This window comes from Rhineura floridana, chromosome 2, assembly GCF_030035675.1.
Source record: "Rhineura floridana isolate rRhiFlo1 chromosome 2, rRhiFlo1.hap2, whole genome shotgun sequence".
Taxonomy (NCBI): domain Eukaryota; kingdom Metazoa; phylum Chordata; class Lepidosauria; order Squamata; family Rhineuridae; genus Rhineura; species Rhineura floridana.
This window is the reverse complement of record NC_084481.1, coordinates 143,839,281-143,860,017: the sequence shown is the minus strand read 5'-3', so window position 1 is coordinate 143,860,017 and position 20,737 is coordinate 143,839,281. Positions and strand designations below refer to the sequence as shown.

Genomic DNA, 20,737 nt, shown 5'->3' with positions numbered 1-20,737 from the left:
TATTGCCCATGCTGTTTGGAAGTTGTAGTCCAACATTTAAAGGTCCGCAGCTTAGCCACCCCTACTGTATTCTGATAACAACATGCATTTCCTCTTGCTCTATGGCAGTTGTTTATACAAATTAAAACATAGGTGCACCTTAAAAACAATCCTGTATTATCCAGATTTTCATAGCATATGTCACTGCCAGACACAGAAAAATCTACATGCCTGTGTATTAGATTTTTTGAACAGTCTCATATTTTGATGTATTACAACTTAATCTGTCTGATTAAATCTGTGTTGTCCTTTCCCAAGATAGGAATGTATATACAGTGACTGTTCTTCTTCCTCCAACACCCTCCCCATCTGTGCAGTAAGCGTTAAATGTGTTATACAGAGAAGCTTTTAATCAGTCCAATGTGTGAAGTCTGCCAGCAATGTGAAAGCTGGTCCTTTTGGACTAAAAACATCAAAGCATCATCTTAGTTAGTATAGAAAGGATATTCTTGTTACCTTAATTTTCTTGAGTTCATATTCATGTTGTAAATGTTAAAACCGTTCCCATCGAGGGACCTGTGTGTATCTGACTCAGAGTTTGTGTTCATTAATATACAAGGTGTAATGAGAAATCTTTTTGGAGACAGGAGGACTTGGAAATACGGGGGGGGGGGAGCCTGCATCTGATCCAAATGACTCAGATTTTCAAGGATCAGTATGCCTATAATTGCTTCTTTACTGTGCAAAGCTTTTGAAAGCAAATTTGCTCTCGCTTGTGTCTTGCAAAATAAGGTGGAAAATAATATTGGTCATTGTTAATGATATCATATTCTGGGGGGAAATAGGACCGTTTTTGATTACAGTTTTATGCTGCAATCCTAACCATGCACACTAGAAAGTAAGCCCCATTGAACTTGATTCCAAGTAAAAAAAAAAATTCAGGATCTTATTACTATAGTGAATGTATTATTGGCACTTTCTCTGTGCTTCAGGTTTCCTCCAGTATCCACAAATATTATTTTTGATGTCTTGGCTTTTTAATCATATATTGTGAATTTTGAGGTCATTGTTACATTCTATTTGACTCTGATTCAATAAATAGGGTGTAATCTTCTAATTGAAAATTGACTTTAGTCTCAATACAAGATAATTGTCTCATGTGCACCAGCATAGCCTTTTCTTCTTCCTGGCTATGACATGTTTTTTAAGAACTGACCTTCTTAAAGGGACAGTTTACTTTTTTCAGCAAACGCCTTGTTGGAAAGTGAGAGAGTCGTGGCTTAGTGGTAGAGCGTATGCTTTGCACACATGCAGACAACCCCATGTTCACTCTCTGGCCTCTGCTGATAAAAGAATCCTAGGAAATGGGCAAGTGAAAGACTTACTTCTGTCTGGGTCCTCAGAGATCAATTGCCAGCCAGAGTATACAAAAGCAGGATAGATGGACTAATGGTATTAGATAGATTCATATGCCACATCTAATCAGAAAAACTGATAACATAGCAGACAACCATTTTGTCACCAACAGTTCTCAGCTAAAACCTTCCCAGTGCTCCATCAATTTTGGAAGATGAACTTCTCACAGACCTTGGGTGGTATAGGTTTGTCCTTGCTCACATGCTGCCCTTCAGTCTGATTCAACTACGTACTTGCTAGCAACAATGAGCCACCTTAGAAACAAGCCAATGTGTCTGCTTTATTTCTTTATGTACTCAAGTAACTCTTTCAACATCAGCCAATTACTAGCTTTTTCCAATGTGATATTGCCAACATTGGCTAACTGTGCCCTTCTGGCATTTTATAAAGGTCAAATAGGCCAATTTCCTTGGATACAAATGGATACAAATCAGGTATTTAAAATGGCAATACAAAATCAGGGGGTGACCATTTCAATCTCCAGGAAGATTGTAAAGCAGACCTTGAAGCTGTCATGCTTAAACAAAAGGTTCAAAAGGAATCTCCAACATACTGTAATGTGTGGTACAAACATACATAGTATTGCACTATTACTTAAAGACTTGGCTCATCATGTTGACCTTGAAGTTACTGCAAATCTACTACTGAATGGCTGCCAAAATATGCAAGCCAGATGACTAGAAGGAGACTGTTGCTCTATCAATTTTTGAATGGTTTGGCAGAATATGGAATATTGCAGTTTTATCAAAAAGTATTTCCTCAACTAATGGAGAAAAGGTGGGAGAGAATGCTAATAATAATCATAATTATAATAAAAGGACAAGGAAACTAGTCAGAAATATATAGGGTGGCCAGCTGCAAAAGATGGCAGAGGTTCCTGCACCTTCTGTGTAAAACTGGGAATTTTTAACAGGTATGGTTTGTCATGCTGTTGAACTTCCCTCTTCTAAACAACTATTAAAGGTGCTAGAGCCCCTGTGCGCTCTCTCGCATTCTCTCTTGCTCTCTCTCTCTTTGAATTAGCCACCCTAAAAATATTTGACCTTTTAGAAATATTCTGCTGCAACCTCTGTATTCTGTTCTATATTTTGACATAAACCACTTGTCTACTTATCCTCATATAAATTGTTTGTTTCATAATTGTCTTTCTGTTTCACTGTAAGTAATGGAAAGTTAATTTGGGTGATGGTGGAGGGGGGAAGGACAGAGTTTCAGGGACCATGCTCAATCAACATTAAAGAAAACAATTTCATTGAAACCACGTCCATTCCAGAATTGCTTGTGGTTGATTTATCCTAGGCATGTTTACCTGCCTGGCAGGTTTATTAAAGATTTAATGGAGTTGTGGAAGTAGACTTTTAATTGGCATTAGATTCATCAATTAAAATGAATGGCTAATTCTCTTTCCCGATCCAGATTACAAATCGCACCTGGGGTCCTGGGTAAAAATGGGACAATTGTTTCATAGCACTCTGGTTTCTACAGTGTTGCTCTGCTTATCCTAGCAATTTACAACCCAGCTGGTTTTATCAATGGGTATACTCATTTAATTATTATGCTTAGTTAATTCTTTCCACCCAGATAAATTTTCGTCACTGTGATGGCTGCATGTCTAAGATGGGGAGCTGGAAGGCTTACTTCCAAGACTCTGCATAATGCCTATTATTTGACAGTCAGAGATCTGTAAGATCACTGCTCTTTATTACAATAGCCTGGAAGTGGTGCTTTATAAAATTATTGTGCTCTTGGGCCAGTACTCACATCTGCCTATGTAAGGCACTTACACTGCTCCTCACTGCAGCATTCAGCCTTACTGTGACAGAACCAAGCCAAGTCACGAGCGTATCATATCACTGATAGAGATAAACAGAAGGCACAGGAGAGGGGCAACAAAACAGTGTTAAAAAAAGAAGATTGTGGTAGCAATTCAATTCTCACTCCAAGACTTAGGGATATTGCCAGCGTTGGCGCTGTGCCCTGTTGTGTCTTTCTACAACTCAGTGTCAATGTACAATGGAGGAATCTTCAAACTGTGGGCAATAACCGTGGTGCAGATAGTCACCAGGGCAAAGTTTAACAGGCCTTTAACATAGTCAAGCCCTATTACTATTCTGGGACAGCAGTGCAGTATTAAATGCAATGCAATGCACCACAAAGTAATTAGTGTAAAATATGAAGGATGGGCTTAATGTTCATACTCCATTTTTTTCACTGGTTACTTGCGGTGCTATGCATTTACTACTGCTCAGTTGCTTGTGTTGATATAATAAGTGGAACCTGCAACAAAAAGTTGTAGTGTAACCATCTTCCTAACAGGACTGTTCCTGTTCAGGATTCCAACCAGCTATTCTCTCCAAGCAAATACTCCATTCCTATCCTTTGGTTTTCCTTCTTCCCAGCTGACACTAACAACTCCTAATTGGGCTGTTTGGAGAGGACATGTTGCTCCCTTAGGTTTGTTTCTTTAAAAAAAAATTTTTTCTGCAAACCTGCATAGCTTTTATGTTTGTCAGCTCAGACTGTTTTGTTCCATGTGTAGTAGCCATCTTGCAATGTTGTATAAATTTAGGCCAGACTAGAGGTGTGGCGCCAACTGAGCATTTTAAGCGTACCTTGACTGCAGGAGCTTCAATTAGAAGACTGGAAGTTTAGTAACAACTAAAGTAAATGCAAAACAACAATGCTAGCTCAACTGCTGCTTTCATAAATCCCTTTAGTTTTAACCAATTAGTCTTCCAGCCTTCAGTATGTTCTCTAATTTTCTGAATTTCCTGTTAGTGAGTCTCCTTGCACTCTAGGCCCCAAATGGGAGTAGTGGTTGAAAGGCTAGAAAATTAGTTCCTTGTAATTATAGAAGATGACTCCCATCACCAAATTTGCTACTCTACTACATTTTGCAGACAATAATGTCTACCACAGTTTCAAAACATTATCTGATGCAGGAAACAGTGATGATTTTAAAATGTGTTTCAGGCAACCTAAAAATATCTTGAAAAGTAGACATTCTGGGAAGCATACTAACATGAAGGAAAAATGACTGGTGAGCATTAATATAATCATTCCACTTGGAATGATTATGTAACTTGATGTATGTGATCGTGATAGGGGAAGGGGGAGCCAAAATAATATGATGGAGGGTGAGATCATGGTAGAGCACATATTTTGCACAAAAGATCCCAGGTTCAATCCCTTGCATCTCTAGTCATGTCTAGTCTAGTTTCCACCTGTTAATAACTATATATCCATTTACGGTTTAACATATCACAAACCTCTCCTCCCGAGCCCATGTTCAACTATCCATCTTTTCATCCACCAGCTCATACTGACCACTAAATATGCAAACCTCAGGTGGTGCCATATATTGTCTTGGTAACAAGAACCCACTTGGCTGTTTCATTTGAACCCTATACTAATTATGACACTACAAATAAAGAAGAGACACACATCATGTTCCTCCTTTCATATGCCATTCCTAAAGCACTTTGTGTACTACACATAAAAGCTGCTACAAATGCATCCAGATTATTATCAAGTCCTTCTCAGTAGTCTGCACTATCCAATTCCAGGTATTTTCCAGTCATTTGATAATGTTAAGAATGAGAGTGGCTTCCTAAGGGTCCACATACTCTATGACAGGGAACTCTGAGGCTGGGTTACTGCAGTGCACTCTATGTGAGGGAACTCTTAAGGTTGGCCTGGAAACTGCAGCTGCTGCAGAATACAATGGCGAGATTGCTTAGTGTAGTGACCTACCATAAGCATGCAACAGTCCCATTGAAGGGACTGCACTCAGTGCCAGTTTGCTACCAATCCAAGTTTAAGTTTAGAGTGTTGGACCATGACCTGGGAGACCAGGGTTCCAATCCCCACACAGCCATGAAGCTCACTGGGTGACCTTGGGCCTCTCAGCCTCAGAGGAAGGCAATGGTAAACCACCTCTGAATACCACTTACCATGAAAACTCTATTCATAGGGTCGCCATAAGTCGGGATTGACTTTAAAGCAGTCCATTATAAAGCCTGAAACAACTTAGGGCCAGAATGCCATCTCCCATAGAATTGCTTGTTCACTTAGATCATCAGGTGAGGTCCTTTTAGTAGTATTGTAGCCCTCTAAAATCTGTCTTGCAGCAACCTGGAAGATGGCCATATCTACTTACTGTTCATAAATGTAGAATACAGATGGCTTAACTATAAAAGGCCAGAATTAGTTCTCAATAACATGGATCTCTATAGTTTGTTTCAGTGGCGATTATGTGGCTTTATACCAAAAGTTTGAAAACATTTGAAAATTGTCAGTTCTGCTTTGCTCTTCAAGAGCTATTGATTCCTTGGAAAGTCTTGTGACACTTGTGTCATGCTCACCATCCAAAACATCTAGTAACAAAAATGTCACAGCAGAGTGTTGAATTCAGCACTGTTCTTCTTAATTAACACTTCCCTTATTCCATGTCACCAATGAACAACCTCATAGTTTAGAATGTTTACCCTGATGATCTTTCACTGATTCCTAACAAGCTCCAGTGTTCAGAACTCTCCAAGAGCCTCTGCCTAGATTTAATGTATTTTGTTTTTATCTGAAAAGAACATTATTGTTTTCTGTAAGTGACCTGAAATATCTATAGGCAATTATCATTTGGCATGAGGAACAACTTTTGTGAATATATCAGGTAAAATCCAGCCAAAGCAAGGATCTCTTCCAGAACCTATATGTGGTAGAAGCCACCCCCTTCTCAGCTTCAGTATGTCAGAAATCAAGGTAATGTGGGAGCTAAGGCAATACTAGCTAGTAATCACTGGTTCATCACTGGCTCCTTCCACATGGTGTTTGGATGTCCAGCATTACCAGAATGGCTCAGAAGAAAGATGCAATGCAAAATTACCTCTACCCTATAGACATCAGATGGAGAGAGATAAGCATATGGTTAGCTTTCCCAGTGAGCTCAATGGGATTTAGAAGTGCTTGAATTTGGCTGAATTGCATCAATTGTTCCTCTGTAAAGTCTATACATTTTATTCACATCGGCAACATAACAGTATATAAGTAATGTTTTCTATTCTAATTTTCTTCCGTATGCCAGCTGATAAAAATTATGATAAATGACAAGAATATCCACATTAAAGTCATGCTATAAATCTCTGGTACTAAGAATAAAAGAGGATCCAAGTGAACAATTCTATTCCTTTTTGTCCTGGGAAATCAAGAGACTGGAGACTAATAGAAAAAAGAAATTAACACTGTTTCATGCTGGAATGTTATCTAGTCAGGTGCATGTTTCCAAAGCTTAAAATATAATTGTCATTTTGGGGGGGGGGAGGATGAATACATTGATGTACTGTGCTTTGGAACTTACGTGCTCCACTTTCTCTCTTGACCCTCTAGTCTGCAAATCTGGAGGATCAAGATACAGCAGTTTCAGCACATAGGCAAATAGAATTTGAGGAAGCCATGAAAAGGATGCAACAGATCAGAAAATACTTAAATTGGCTGAGAGCTTTAGGTCCAGGTATATGCTATTAAGTGATGCAATACGCTTGCAGAGGAGATACAGTGACTGAATTTAGTAACTATTCTTCCCCAATGTGCTGTACTGGAAAACATTTCTACAATGCTGGGTCAGAAGTGGTAACACATGGACATGCTCTCCCCCATTCCTACATAACCTCCAGCTGTTGTAGTATTTCTTCTTTGAAATTGGTTAAAATAGTTGACAAATCAAATTAAGTTAATGCATCAGGCCTACCACACCAATCACCAGACTGTGTTTGTGGATTCGCTTGCAGGCATGAATAGTACTGGTTCACACAGATCAAATAGTTTATTTTCAGCTGTCTTAGGATGTGCATGGCAGCAGATGCTGATTGTAACCTACTGTTGCCAGGGCCCAGGCTCAGCATGAAAGCCATCCAGAAGGAACTGGAATGATAAGATAAAAGTTGCATGTAGCAGGATGCATAGAATCTTCAAAGGAATGAACGGGAAAGCCTAAACTGGGTTTTATATTCCTATTTAGTCAGGGAAACATCAGTTGGACTTTCTAATCTATTGCGTTCATAACTGAGACTCCTCACAAAACAGTATTTTAAAGGAAGTGTTTGGGTTTTTAAAACTAGCATTGCTTGAAATTATGACAAGGAAATACTTGTAGAACTGCTATGATGATTTGGGGAGGGAGGGCTGCGGCCCATCTCTAAGTAGCACAGCACATGCTTTGCACAGAGAAGGCTCTTGGTTCCCAGCATATCTAGCTTAAACACAGCTCACAGCTCAGTATAAGGCAGGTTCATATGTGGAAAGCTGCAGGATTATGGTGCAGTTCTGTGAAGGGCACATTTTGGCTCAGTGTCTGAACAGAAAGGAGTGCAACTTGTTCCAGCTTCTTTATTCTTTATTTTTATTTTGCTGGCTATATTAATTTAATCTGACAATGCAGAACAATCTGACAATGCAGATACTGAAATGTCTCTACAATCCAGATGTAAAGGACAATTAAGTAGCAAAATTAAGCTAAATATTTTTGCCACATATTTTCCTCTTTAGAATAAACTTCACAGCAGAAGTAAGAAATAAGGTGCCCTTCAAAGGTGTCAGTGGTTTGTTGCACAGCATTGCTATAGCGTTTACAGATCTAAATAAGGCTTTAGATATGCCGCCATTGATATAATTCTCCATTATTCTATTCTAAATTTAGCATTTTAATATGTGAATCTCTATGTAATTGGATTTCTGTGGATGTTACCTAGTAGTTTGCGACAATTAGTCATTCATTTGGAGCCCCATTTCTGTCAAAATTATCATAGGTGTATGGTTTTCTTTGCATTCATTAATTTTTACATTGCATTTTCTTAGTATTTTATTTTATTTATTGAAGAATATGTATCTCCTACCTTCAGTCTCCTAAGGCGGGCTGAGAGTGTCCAAGTTTCAAGAAGCATTCTGGTCTCGAACTCTGCAACCAAGATTGTTCATGTTCCTCTTGTCCATCTTCTACATGTTAGAGCAAGGGACATGTTTTATTTCCAAAGGCTTCATCACCAAGACCACAAAATCCTTTAGTGCATTGCATCAGTATAGCAGGCCCAGGATCATGCAGAGACCTTAACGTAGGACAAATATTTTGCTTAAATATCCTGAATCACCATGAATCTAATACTAATGGTATTGCTGGGTTTGGTTTGGTTTTATGGAGCCTGTTCCTGGCTCAACTGGGAAAAAAACCAAGCCACTTCCTGAAACCCACTGCGTCTTTGGAGTAGGGGATTTTAGTTTGGATGAGTGCCTCCCAAATCAATATATTAAGTTGTGGAATGCCTTAGAAATACCTGCAATAAACATAACATTCTCTGAGTTTTTCTTGTCGTAGAGCCCTGTGAACCATCACCAGACACTTGCTGAGTTTGACAGTAATCTCTTTAAAAATGCAGAATAAGCAGCTATAAAAGCACGTGTGGCACCCCCACACATCCCACTTGCTTCTTCACTATATGCTTCATGTCTGTTTGTTTGATTCATTCATTCATTAGCTGCGTCATCCATTTTTGCTGTTCATTCCACAAAATAACTATATTACTAGAAATTGCAGACAGAGGAGAGATGGAACATTTTGTACTTCTATTTTAAGTATAGTGTGAAATCAACTAAGCCTAGCTGTCTGGCCTAGCTGGAGATGAGCACTAGATTTCATACGGTACTGTTTGAATAGAAAGGCCAGCAAAATCTCAGCCATTTTTTTCCTCTGTTACCAGTTAAAGAAATAAACACGGCATTGGGACATTCCTAATGTAGAGATTCTACAGCTTCCAAAACGCTTCCTCTGCTTATATTCAACAATAGCTGCATATTTCCCCCTCAATAATTTCAGCATAGTTTTAATGTAAATAAAAGTCGGATCTACAAGTCGGGCACCTAAAGGATATCAGAAGGATGACAGAGAGATGTATTTGTTTGTTTATTTAGAACAGCAACACAGTACATTAAGCGAGTGGATTTTAACTTATAGAATGTGGGGGGCTGAGAGGACAGGAAGGACAAGAAGCCCCTCTCCCAGCATGTCAACTAATGGAAAAAAGCAAAGTATTAATAGTATTTTATTTAGCTTCATTTTAAAAAAAGTTTCCCCTGGGAAAGCTTAGTCTGCAAGATAAACGAAATACCCTCAGATGGCATTCTGGTCCTGGTCAACTATACATATGATGGTTATTTGTAAAAACAACAACATAACACAGATATTTATTGCTGTGTGTCTAAACTACAACCTTGAAAAATGCTGTTTGCAAGGGAGAATCATTACCAGGGTTAAATCCTTATATGAGAAATTAATCCTGTTCTTGATACATTTACTTAGAAGTAAACCCATTGATTTGTACTGAAATTATTTTCAAATAACCATGCTTAGGATTGTAGCCCTGGGCTATTTAGAATCTTTATCAGATATATAGTTTCACTCTTCTATTTTTTTTAATCTTTGCAATTATTGTTCATGTTGAGTGAATCAGGCAGTGATTATTTTTTTTTAACAGTGGCCGAGTTTAGATGTGACAGTAGCAAATTTCTTCCTAGTAGTTTTCTGTTCTGCAAGAGTAAATTCTAGATGAAATAGACTACTCACAGCCACATCTCTTCAATTTGCTAGAAATGAAACTGAGACCCTGAATTAATTTCTCACAGGTCAGTTACGGCATGTCAGATTTTTGTCCTGATTTACTAGGGCTGGATTTAAATTAGCTCAAAGATAAATTATTCTGTATCCTGTTCACTGCCCAGGAGTTCTTCCACTGTGTGCCAAGAATTGTTGTCCTTATGCCCACAGACCACTGATTGAGCCAGTTCAATTTAACAGCTACACGTGTAAGTGTAAAAACCCTTCTGTTTAGCTTTTCGTATTAGGATAATGGATGATAAAGCCAAACCTCTGGATTACCCTAGGGTTTGCATAGCTGCATCTAAAATACATATGGATGTGGGAGTCAGTTTACTTTGCACTTTAATGCAAATCTACCCAATTTACACTTCCCAAAACAAAACACAAACTAACTAAAACACAGCTATCCTTCCAAAATCACATTACTCTGAATTTTGCTATGCATTTCTCCAGCCAAACCATGTGTGCAAAAATGTGTATATTAGGGGAAAGTATGCATAAAAATGTGTTTATTAATGAAAATAACAAACAAAATACATATTTTGCTTGCAAAACTGTGTGTGTTAAGCAAAATTAAATGTGTACATTAGGAGAGGTTCACATTAAATGGTAATGAATTTTCATGAGGATGTTTTTTAACAAGCCTTTAAGTACAGACCTCCTCCCAGTCTGCATTTGTATTGGAATTGTTTTTAAGAGGTTTTTAAAGAGGTTTTGTTTTTAATATGTTTTAAACATGTTTTTAGCATGTTATCACATGTTTGCTGTCTTGGGCTCCTCCTGGGAGAAAAGACAGGATATAAATTTAATAAATAAATTAAAAAAATAGCAAACTAATGTGGAAATGTGAAGAACCTAAGATTGGAAAAATGAAAAACTGAGGGAAATCAAAATTGAAAAAATTGTCAATCTCTAGATGTGTGGTAAAATTCTCCTATAGCTTGGCAGGACAGGAATAAAACAGGGGAAAGAGCTAGCTCAGACAGCTCACACTGGGATAATTTCGTCACGTGTATGGCTCAAGAAATTCTCTTCCAGCAATAAAAGTGCATAAGACATAGGAAGCGGCTACATGCCGATTCAGGCCAATGACCCATCGAGCTCAGCATCGTCCGCACTGAGTAGCAGCGTCTTTCCAGGGTTTCAAGACAGGAGTCTTTCCCAGCCATACCTGGAGATGTCAGGGACTGAACCTGCAACTTTCTGCATGCAACACATGTGCTGTCTGGCTCAGCTACAGTTCTTCCTCCTGAAGCTTTCAGGTGCTAGGACAATCTGCAACATTTTACCTTTTCTAAGTAATTCATTTAAATTAATCAGGCACGTGCATTAATTATTGCTTCATGCATTTCGTAGCAAAATGGTGTTTTGTTAGTCTTCACGAATCAACACACTGCTAAATTGTTGGAGAGCATGATAAGTGTAGTTGCCACTTGCCCAACCGGAAGAACACCAGCTGTGGAAAGGAACAGAAGCTGAACTGAACATGCCATGGCCTGTTTTGTCTAACAAGCCATTTCTACACCTTTCCCCCCCACCCTCCCACACACACACTGTTTTGTGCTCTTATTTCTTCAAGGTTCTCACCAAGCTTTAAAATGTGTTGCTTCCACAGTAGTGATTTTTACTCAGTTATTTGAGCATTTGCCAATAAAAGTTATCTTTAGTGTTTCATGCAGCTAAAAGATTTGTGAACGTTCCCTTAGTAATGGTGGAGACAAATGCCAGCCGATTTATCCTTTTTAATCTCCTTGATCTAGAAAGGCAATTACTTGATAGCATTTGAAGATAAATGGGAGTGACTAAAATAATGTATGAAAGCACAGGAAACAGCTCCCACAACTGGGAGCCCTTGTGTATTCCAGAGGTTTGGCATGTCTACAAGCATGCATTGTAACTGCTGTCATGGTAATAGGATATAAATGCTTCTTTGAACTGAAGCAATAGACATATGTGAAGCTGTCTTTTACTGAATCATACCGTTGGCTCACCTAGCCCAGTATTGTCAACTCTATAGGTAACCAATGTTGTGCCCTCCAGATGTTGTTGGACTCCAAATCTGATTAGCCGCAGCCTACATTGCCAATGGCCAGGGATGATGGACATTGTAGGTCAACATCTGCACCACACTGGCTGTCCCCGATTTACTCTGACTAGTAGAAGCTTTACAACACTTGCTACCTGAACATTTAATTGGAAATGCTGGGGGTAGAACTGGTTACTTCCTATGTACAGAACATATGCTCTACCATTCCCTCCCCCCTGGAATTTTGATGTACTGCTATTGCAGGAGAGGTGGGTCTTGTCCAAGCCCTTATGGGTTGTGGCTACACTTGATTTTCTCTGCAGATTGGTTACAATCTGCACTTGTTGCAGTAAAGTCTAGAATTTTTTCTAGATTGTGCAGCATCAGGAAATGAATTGTTAGTATGCTAACACATAGAACTTGACTAAACAGGACAGGACAAACTTGCTTTAAAATCCTTCTTTTCTTACTTTAGATGTTGCAGTGGGGAGTGCTCCTGTTCAGTGTTTCAGCCAGTTAGCCAGCCAGCTGTGCCGTCCTCCAGGATACTCCATTCCATTCCTCCATCTGGTTTTCCTTATGAGACTGTCTGGGAGCCCCTCGCCCTTAGGGTTTTTTTCCTTTAAGATTTTTTTTGTACTTCTGCAAATCTTGGGATTGCCTCAAGACTGCTGATAGCTGCTCCTTGTGTATGGCTAATGCCACTTTTGCTACCTTGCAGAGACACTCGCTTTGAACATCAGTAATGAATATCTCTGTGGTAAAGCATCCACCTTGCAGCCTTGGATGCAGAAGGTCCCAAGTTCAATCCCCAGCATTTCCAGATAGGGCTGGAAAAGACCCCTGCCTGAAAACCTGGAAAGCTGGTGTCAGACAGACAATGCTGAGCGACATAGACCAATGTTCTGACTCGGTACAGGTGGGCCCTGCTTATATGGCAGGTTCCATTCCGGACCCCCGCCGTAAAGCGGAAATCATCATAAAGCAGAACCCCATTGAGCATAATGGGGCGCATCGCGCAAAAATGACACAAAAATGCTGCAAAATGCCGCAAAAGCGGCTTTAAAATGGGGAATGAAAGCTACCGCATTAGCGGAACACCGGGAAGCTAAGCGCCGGGAAGTGGGGCCCTACTGTATAAAGGCAGCTTCCTATGTTCCTATTGGAAGGAGTTATTGGTAGGCTTTAAGGTCCAAGCTTTAAAGGCACCTGACTGGCTACTGCGAGAACAGGATGCTGGGCTTATCTTTCAAAGTTGTGCAGGGGTAAGGGAGAATTCCACCTTGTGGTTTTTCCCATTACAATGTTGCAAGAAAACCTGCACTTGGCTGACTTTCTCTTCTCCTAAAGATACAGGATCAGTCTCAGGCCCTGAGCCTGGCAACCCATTGAGCTGATCCAGCAGGCTCTTATGTTCTTAAGTAAAATACAAAGTTAGGTCTGGAAGACAACTATTAGTATATTAACAAGCCTAATTTAATTAGATTTTCTGCAGTGCCAGCTCTAGCGTGGGCTCCCTTTATGGGTCTTATCCTCCTCACCACTATTGCCACTGGCTGTTTGCTTTCCAGGGAGAGAGCTGGTGGATGGTTAAGGAGTAAGGCAGCAGCTGGTCCTCTGAATCCTCACTTCTGTTGCTATTCAGTTGCTCATCCCATCTGGGCCAGAGGGTGGGTGACCAAGCAGACTGATGAGGAGAAGGAGAAATAACAGGGCCCGGGGACTCATGGTGATGGGTCGCTTGGCAGGACATTGACCTTAGTGGGTGCCTGACCATACCCAAGCCTTTAATGACCATGATTGACTGATTGTGCGTGATTTGAGATGTGGTTCCTATCCAGTGGTCTTTACCAAATGACCACTAAAGTCTCATGTAAAGGTAGAAGAATCCAGAGAGAGACCGGCATGTCATCACGTTCAAATGAATAGGAAATAATTGCAAGTCTTCCTGATTGGGTCACCCAGAATCTCATGGTCCATGAGATTGCATGGTTAGGACTCTAAAAAATAATACACATTTAGAACTTCCTGTTTGTTTAGGTTGCCTATAGCAGGGGTGGGGAACCTGTGGCTCTCCAGATGTTGCTGGACTACCAAATCCCATCAACTCTGTCCAGTGGCCATGCTGGCTGGGACTGATGGGAGTTGGAGTCCAACAATATCTGGTGGACCACTGGTTTTCCAGCGCAGTGATAGGGCACATGTTCTGCATCCAGAAGACCCAAGGTACAGTCTCCTGAGAATGACTCCACAAGCCACTGCCACTCAGAATACAGTACTAGGCAGAGCTTGGAAAAGTTACTTTTTTGAACTACTACTCCCTCAGCCCAATCCAGTGGCCATGCTGGCTGGGGCTGATGGGAGTTGTAGTTTAAAAAAGTAACTTTTCCAAGCTCTGGTACTAGGTTAGACAGTCCAAGCCTCCTTCATCTGTTCACATTTTAATTCTATAGTTAAGCAGAAACCTCTTCGATTTAGTCTTGGAGCTGTCGGGAACAGTGTTGTATAGTACTGATGAGAGAGTGTTTGATATTAGACTCAGGAGTGTCTGGAACAAGGCCCCTTGTTGGAAACATTCCAGATGTGTTGATGTTTGAAGGAGTTTTTCTCACAGGCTTCCAGGGAGGGCTGGTGTCACATAGTGCTGGGTACTGTGAATGGGACATTGTTTGGGCTTGATTTTCAGTTTTAGATTATTATTTTTTTCCCTCACTCCAAGGCAGATGTATGTGTGTTTGCATTTTAGGCTGTGCTCTGACTAGCACTCTTGTCACATTTCATTCCATTTTCTTTTTGTCCCTCCTTCCCCTTCACTATCTAAGTCTAAATCTCTGTGCGTTTCCTGTTCATACAGTGCCTCTTGAGGTCTCAAGAGAGGGACATGCCAATTTTACTTTACATTCTCCCCTCTACCAATTTTTCCCAACTTGTTAGCACACGGGCTATCATGACTGTTCCAGGTGAGAAGAGTATGTCTCACAGAATAAGTTTTAGTGAAAGGTGAAATGAGTGAACCTTTAAATGGAATTGAATTAACTTCTGTGATTCTTCCAGAATCCACATTCTTTATAAACTGGCAAGTGAGGTTGAAAAGCATTTAGAGAATATGATATTGTGCAGAAATACTACAGCCATTGCAACAAGGTTATCGATTGATTCCAGCTTTTTATCTTGCATTTAGAGTCAAAGTGTGATAATCATCGGATTGATTTGTATGTAGCTCTGCACAGTGTTGCAAGTGAGTGTATTTCCACAGGGCAGGATTGAAAGAAAATTCATACTTTGTGTTCTATGGTTGGAACATAACATTTTCTGCCCCACTGCCAAGTGCTGTGCTTTAGCAAATGTCTTCTAACTACTAACACATGTTTGGGGGTGGGGAAGAAGAGCAGCAAGGAATGCTCCAATGAGTACAGTAGCATTTCTGCATTCAGTAAGTTAGCCATTATTTACTGAGAAAAGTAAATGTATGGACTTTTGAGGGGATGGTAGAAATGGAAAAGACAAAAGCATAAGGGAAGGGCCGTGGCTCAGTGGTAGAGCATCTGCCTTGCATGCAGAAGGTCCCAGGTTCAATCCCTGGCATCTCCAGGTAGGACTGGGAGAGAATCTTGCATGAAACACTGGAAACCAGCTACCAGTCAGTGGAGACAAAACTGAGCTAGATAGATCAATGGCTCTGACTTGGTATAAGGCAGCTTCCTATGTTGCTATAAGACAGGTGCAGCCAACTTGCTAAAGCTGTAGGTCAGAGGGGAATCCTCGACAGGATCTTCCCAAGCTGAGGAAGCAGGCCAAACCATCTCAGGAGTGGCTCACTGAGTGGGGTGAAGCTGCTATGGCAAGTGGGTTGCTGTTGCTTACCAGGAGGGGGTGAGGCAGCTGAGAGGTCAGCATGATCAAAACGCCCTGGCAGGAGTGCGGGTGGTGTGTTTGCATTGGGACAGCCTGCCCTTCCAGTAAGTAACAGTGGCCCATGTGCTAGGAAGGTAGCGTAGTGGCTTGACCCAAGCAGCAAGCTGCTTCTGGCTGTGATGACAGTGCCACAGTTCATATGCAAAGAATGATGACTTGAAAATGAAAAACTTCTTCTTCTTCTTCTTCGATAGGAGTGAAAGCATCTCTTAACTGCTCTCTCCTCTAAGCCTTGGCCACTCATATATGCAGAGTTGAAATACAGAAGAAGAACAATAAGAACAGCAGTGCAGGAAACTGTTTTTTGTTATGAAGCTCACTCAGAAAAAGATGCCATAGCATGTTGCCTTTCCGAAGCCTGGTGAGATATAAGCATGTTGTGGCAATGGGTTGCAAGAGCCAGGCAAAATCATGTTGTGGGTCTGATGCCCCCAATTGGCCACAAGTATGCTGGGACCTAGATTACTTGAGTGGAGCTCTCCACTTGGTGAAGAAAAGTGTAGATGTGCACTAGCATCTTGTGCCCATAATCAATGGCATATGCAAAGAATTCACTTCAAACTGATATAAGATATCCAAATTAATTGCACATTTGGAAGCATAGATGTGATGTCCAAAATATTCCAAAAGTGTCTTTATTTCTCTGGAAACCATCATAGACCATTTGCCATGCCACTAATAAATAAATTAGCCAACCTGTACAGAAAAGTTGATTATAACAATCAATTTATAAAATTTAATCTGACTTCAGGATGGACAACCTATACTCGGAAAGTACATCTGTATTGGTTCTGATGGATCTTTCAGTAAGGATGGGGAAAGAATTCAGAGAGACTTGAGAGTGTTCCAGAGTAGACTCACATCTCCTTGACCAATGTGGTCCACCTCCAAAATCAGCACCTCACTGAATTTATTTATTTATGCATTATTTATGCAACCCACTTGCCATAGCAGCTTCACCCCACTCAGTGAGCCACTCCTGAGATGGTTTGGCCTGCTTCCTCAGCTTGGGAAGATCCTGTCGAGGATTCCCCTCTGACCTACAGGACGTGCCAGGTAAGGGGAATGCGGTCCAGACATGTTGTGGCTGTGCCTTGTTCCGGTCCTTCCCACACCTGCAAGGTCGTTGGTAGTCCTATCAGCCAACTCTCAGATCTCCAGTTGCTGTTATTAAATGCCAGATCGGTATATAATAAAACCTCCCTCGTCCACGATTTGATTGTGGATGAGGCAGCCGATCTGGCATGTATAACCGAGACCTGGGTGGGTGAGCAGGGAGGAGTTGGTCTCTCTCAGCTCTGCCCACCGGGGTACTTGGTTCAGCATCATGGTAGATCTGAGGGTCGGGGAGGTGGGGTTGCTGTCGTCTATAAGAGTTCCATCTCACTCACCAAGCACCATGTTCATTCAGTTACTGGCCTGGAGTGTTTGCACCTTGTGTTGGGCCAGAGGGACAGACTGGGAATCCTTTTGGTGTACCGCCCACCTTGCTGCCCAATGGCTTCCCTAACTGAGCTGGCGGAAGTGGTCTCGGATATATTGTTGAGGTCCCCCAGACTAATAGTACTGGGGGATTTCAACATTCATGCCGAGACCACTTTGTCTGGCGCGGCTCAGGACTTCATGGCTTCCATGACAGCCATGGGGCTGTCTCAATATGTTAGTGGTCCAACACATGTATCGGGGCACACTCTAGACCTTGTTTTTGCTACTGAGCATGGGGAAAGTGATCTGGATGTGGGGAGTTTTACAACACTCCCTTTGTCATGGACAGACCACTGCTTGCTGAAGTTTAGACTTTCAGTAACCTCTTCCCTCTGCAAGGGTGGGGGACCTATTAAAATGGTCCGCCCCCGGAGACTAATGGATCCTGAAGGTTTTCCAAGGGCTCTGGGGGATTTTCCGGCTGATAGGACTGGCGCTCCTGCTGAAGCCCTGGTCGCTCTGTGGAATACGGAGATGACCCGGGCTGTAAACACGATCGCTCCTGCACGCCCTCTCCTGTGTAGAGCTCATACAGCTCCATGGTATACTCCGGAGCTGAGAGCAATGAAGCAAGATAGGAGGAGGCTTGAGCGGAAATGGAGACGAACTCCCGACGGATACAATTATGCGCTGGTTAGTGCTTCGACTAAGCTCTATGTAGGAGCAGTGAAGGCAGCTAAAAAACATCATTTTGCTGCCACTATTAAATCATCTCTTTGCCGCCCAGCGGAGCTCTTTCGAGTTGTCCGGGGGCTTCTCCATTCAAACCCTCCGGACACGGTGGAATCATCGGAGGCCCGCTGTAATCAGTTTGCCGATCACTTCCAGAATAAGATCTCATGTATCCGCCAGGACCTAGACTCTCAAGTTATAGCAGTAGATCCTAGTGAGATGTCCGGAGCACAGTCTTGTCCTGTTTTGTTGGATGAGCTTCAGTTGGTTCAACTCGAGGACGTGGACAAGGTGCTTGGACAGGTACGTGCAACCACTTCGGTACTGGATCCTTGCCCCTCCTGGCTGATAAAAACTAGTAGGAATGGAACAGGTAGCTGGGCCAAGGAAGTGATAAATGCCTCTTTACGAGAGGGAGTGGTCCCGGGCTGTCTGAAAGAGGCAGTGGTGAGACCACTCCTGAAAAAGCCTTCCTTGGACCCAGACAATTTTAACAGCTACAGGCCAGTGGCGAATGTTCCATTCCTGGGCAAGATCTTGGAACGGGTGGTTGCTGGCCAGCTCCAGGCGCTATTGGATGAAACTGATTATCTAGATCCATTTCAATAGGGTTTTAGGCCCGGTTTTGGCACTGAGACAGCCTTGGTCGCCCTGTACGATGACCTATGTCGGGAAAGAGACAGAGGGAGTGTAACTCTGTTGATTCTCCTTGATCTCTCAGCGGCTTTTGATACCATCAACCATGGTATCCTTCTGGAGAGGCTCGCGGAGTTGGGAGTTGGAGGTACTGCTTGGCAGTGGTTCCGCTCCTACTTGGCGGGTCGTCTCCAGAAGGTAGTGCTTGGGGAACATTGCTCGACACAGCGGGCTCTCCAATATGGGGTCCCGCAGGGGTCAGTTTTGTCCCCCCTGCTTTTTAATATCTACATGAAGCCGTTGGGAGAGGTCATCAGGAGTTTTGGAGTGCGTTGTCATCAGTATGCTGATGACACGCAGCTCTACTTCTCCTTTTCATCTTCTTCAGGTGAGGCTGTCGATTTGCTGAACCGTTGCCTGGCCTCGACAATGGACTGGATGAGAGTTAACAAACTGAAGCTCAATCCAGACAAGACTGAGATGCTGTTGGTGGACGGGTTCTCTGATCAGATGGTGGATATATACCCTGTCCTGGACGGGGTTACACTCCCCCTAAATGACCGGGTTCGTAGTCTGGGAGTCTTTTTAGACTCTTCCCTCTCACTTGAGGCTCAAGTAGCCTCGGTGGTTAGGAATGCGTTTTACCAACTTCGGTTGGTAGCCCAGCTACGTCCCTATTTGAGTAAAGAGGACCTTACATCAGTGGTACATGCTCTGGTAACCTCACGTTTGGATTACTGTAATGCGCTTTACGTAGGGCTACCTTTGAAGACAGTTCGGAAGCTACAACTAGTGCAAAATGCGGCGGCCAGATTGCTGACAAGGACCAAGCGGTCCGAGCATATAACACCTGTTCTGGCCAGCTTGCACTGGTTGCCAATATGTTTCCGGGCTAGATTCAAAGTGTTGGTATTAACCTATAAAGCCTTGTACGGTGCGGGACCACGATACCTTGCGGAACGCCTCTTCCGATATGAACCGGCCCGTGCACTACGTTCTGCTACGAAGGCCCTCCTCCGGGTTCCAACTCACAGGGAGGCCCGGAGGGTGATGACAAGATCTAGGGCCTTCTCAGTGGTGGCCCCCGAACTATGGAACAGTCTCCCTGAGGAAGTACGCCTGGCGCCGACTCTGCTCTCCTTCCGGCGCCAGGTCAAAACCTTCCTATTCTCTGAAGCATTTTAAGTTACACTGATTTAATTTTAAAAATGTTTATTGTATTGGATTGTTGATTGTATTTTAGTATTATTTTGTTATTCATTGTATTTTTATGCTATTTTATGTTCACCGCCCAGAGAGCTATTGCTAGTCGGGCGGTATATAAATTTAATAAATAATAATAATAATAATAATAATTTTTTGAAAAATCTTACCCTGCTTTTCAGGGCACTCAGTAAATCCACTGGAACACAGGGTATGTTCCTGAGTATAGGATTCTCCAACGTTTGTTGTTTTTGTTATTCTCGTGAAAGCCTCTTTCCTCCCAAAGCTGGCCAAGTGAATATCAAAGAAATACTTTCACCCAGATATTGACTCACCAACACCAACTTCCACTCCGTCCTGTTTGCTTAAGACTCCTGTCTCTCCAGCTAAGGGTGGATTTGACAAATGACAATGGAGGCTTTCAAATACATCCACTTGCCCACAAGGATAATGAAACCCAGAACATGACAAAACATTCCCAGTTCCAAACAAAAAAGCCACAGTTTTTTAAGAATGCGTTTAGTTCAAAACAAATCTGGAGTATATTATCAATCTGGATTAATTTAATATCTTAACTGTCTTATTTTTCCTTTTGGGGACTCTGACATACACTCTTATGGCTTTCTCCTTTAGGAATATGCATTGTGAATCCATGTCTCTGACATGAAAGCACCATAGCTAGGAGGCTCCATTTATACTGCTGGGTTGCATGGTGGACCGTTAATTTAAAGTAGCGAGCTTAGAATAGTAGAGGTTAGAATATT

General features: G+C 41.9%; 1 protein-coding gene and 1 non-coding gene across 3 annotated transcripts in view; both read left to right on the top strand.

Moving 5' to 3' along the window:
* ABTB2 (ankyrin repeat and BTB domain containing 2) overlaps window positions 1-20,737 on the top strand; it is a 229,774-nt gene that overhangs the window by 76,806 nt on the left and 132,231 nt on the right. The gene's annotated exons all lie outside the window — the stretch shown is intronic.
* TRNAA-UGC (transfer RNA alanine (anticodon UGC)) lies at window positions 15,585-15,653 on the top strand. Its single transcript has one exon. It is a non-coding gene; the product is annotated as a tRNA-Ala (tRNA).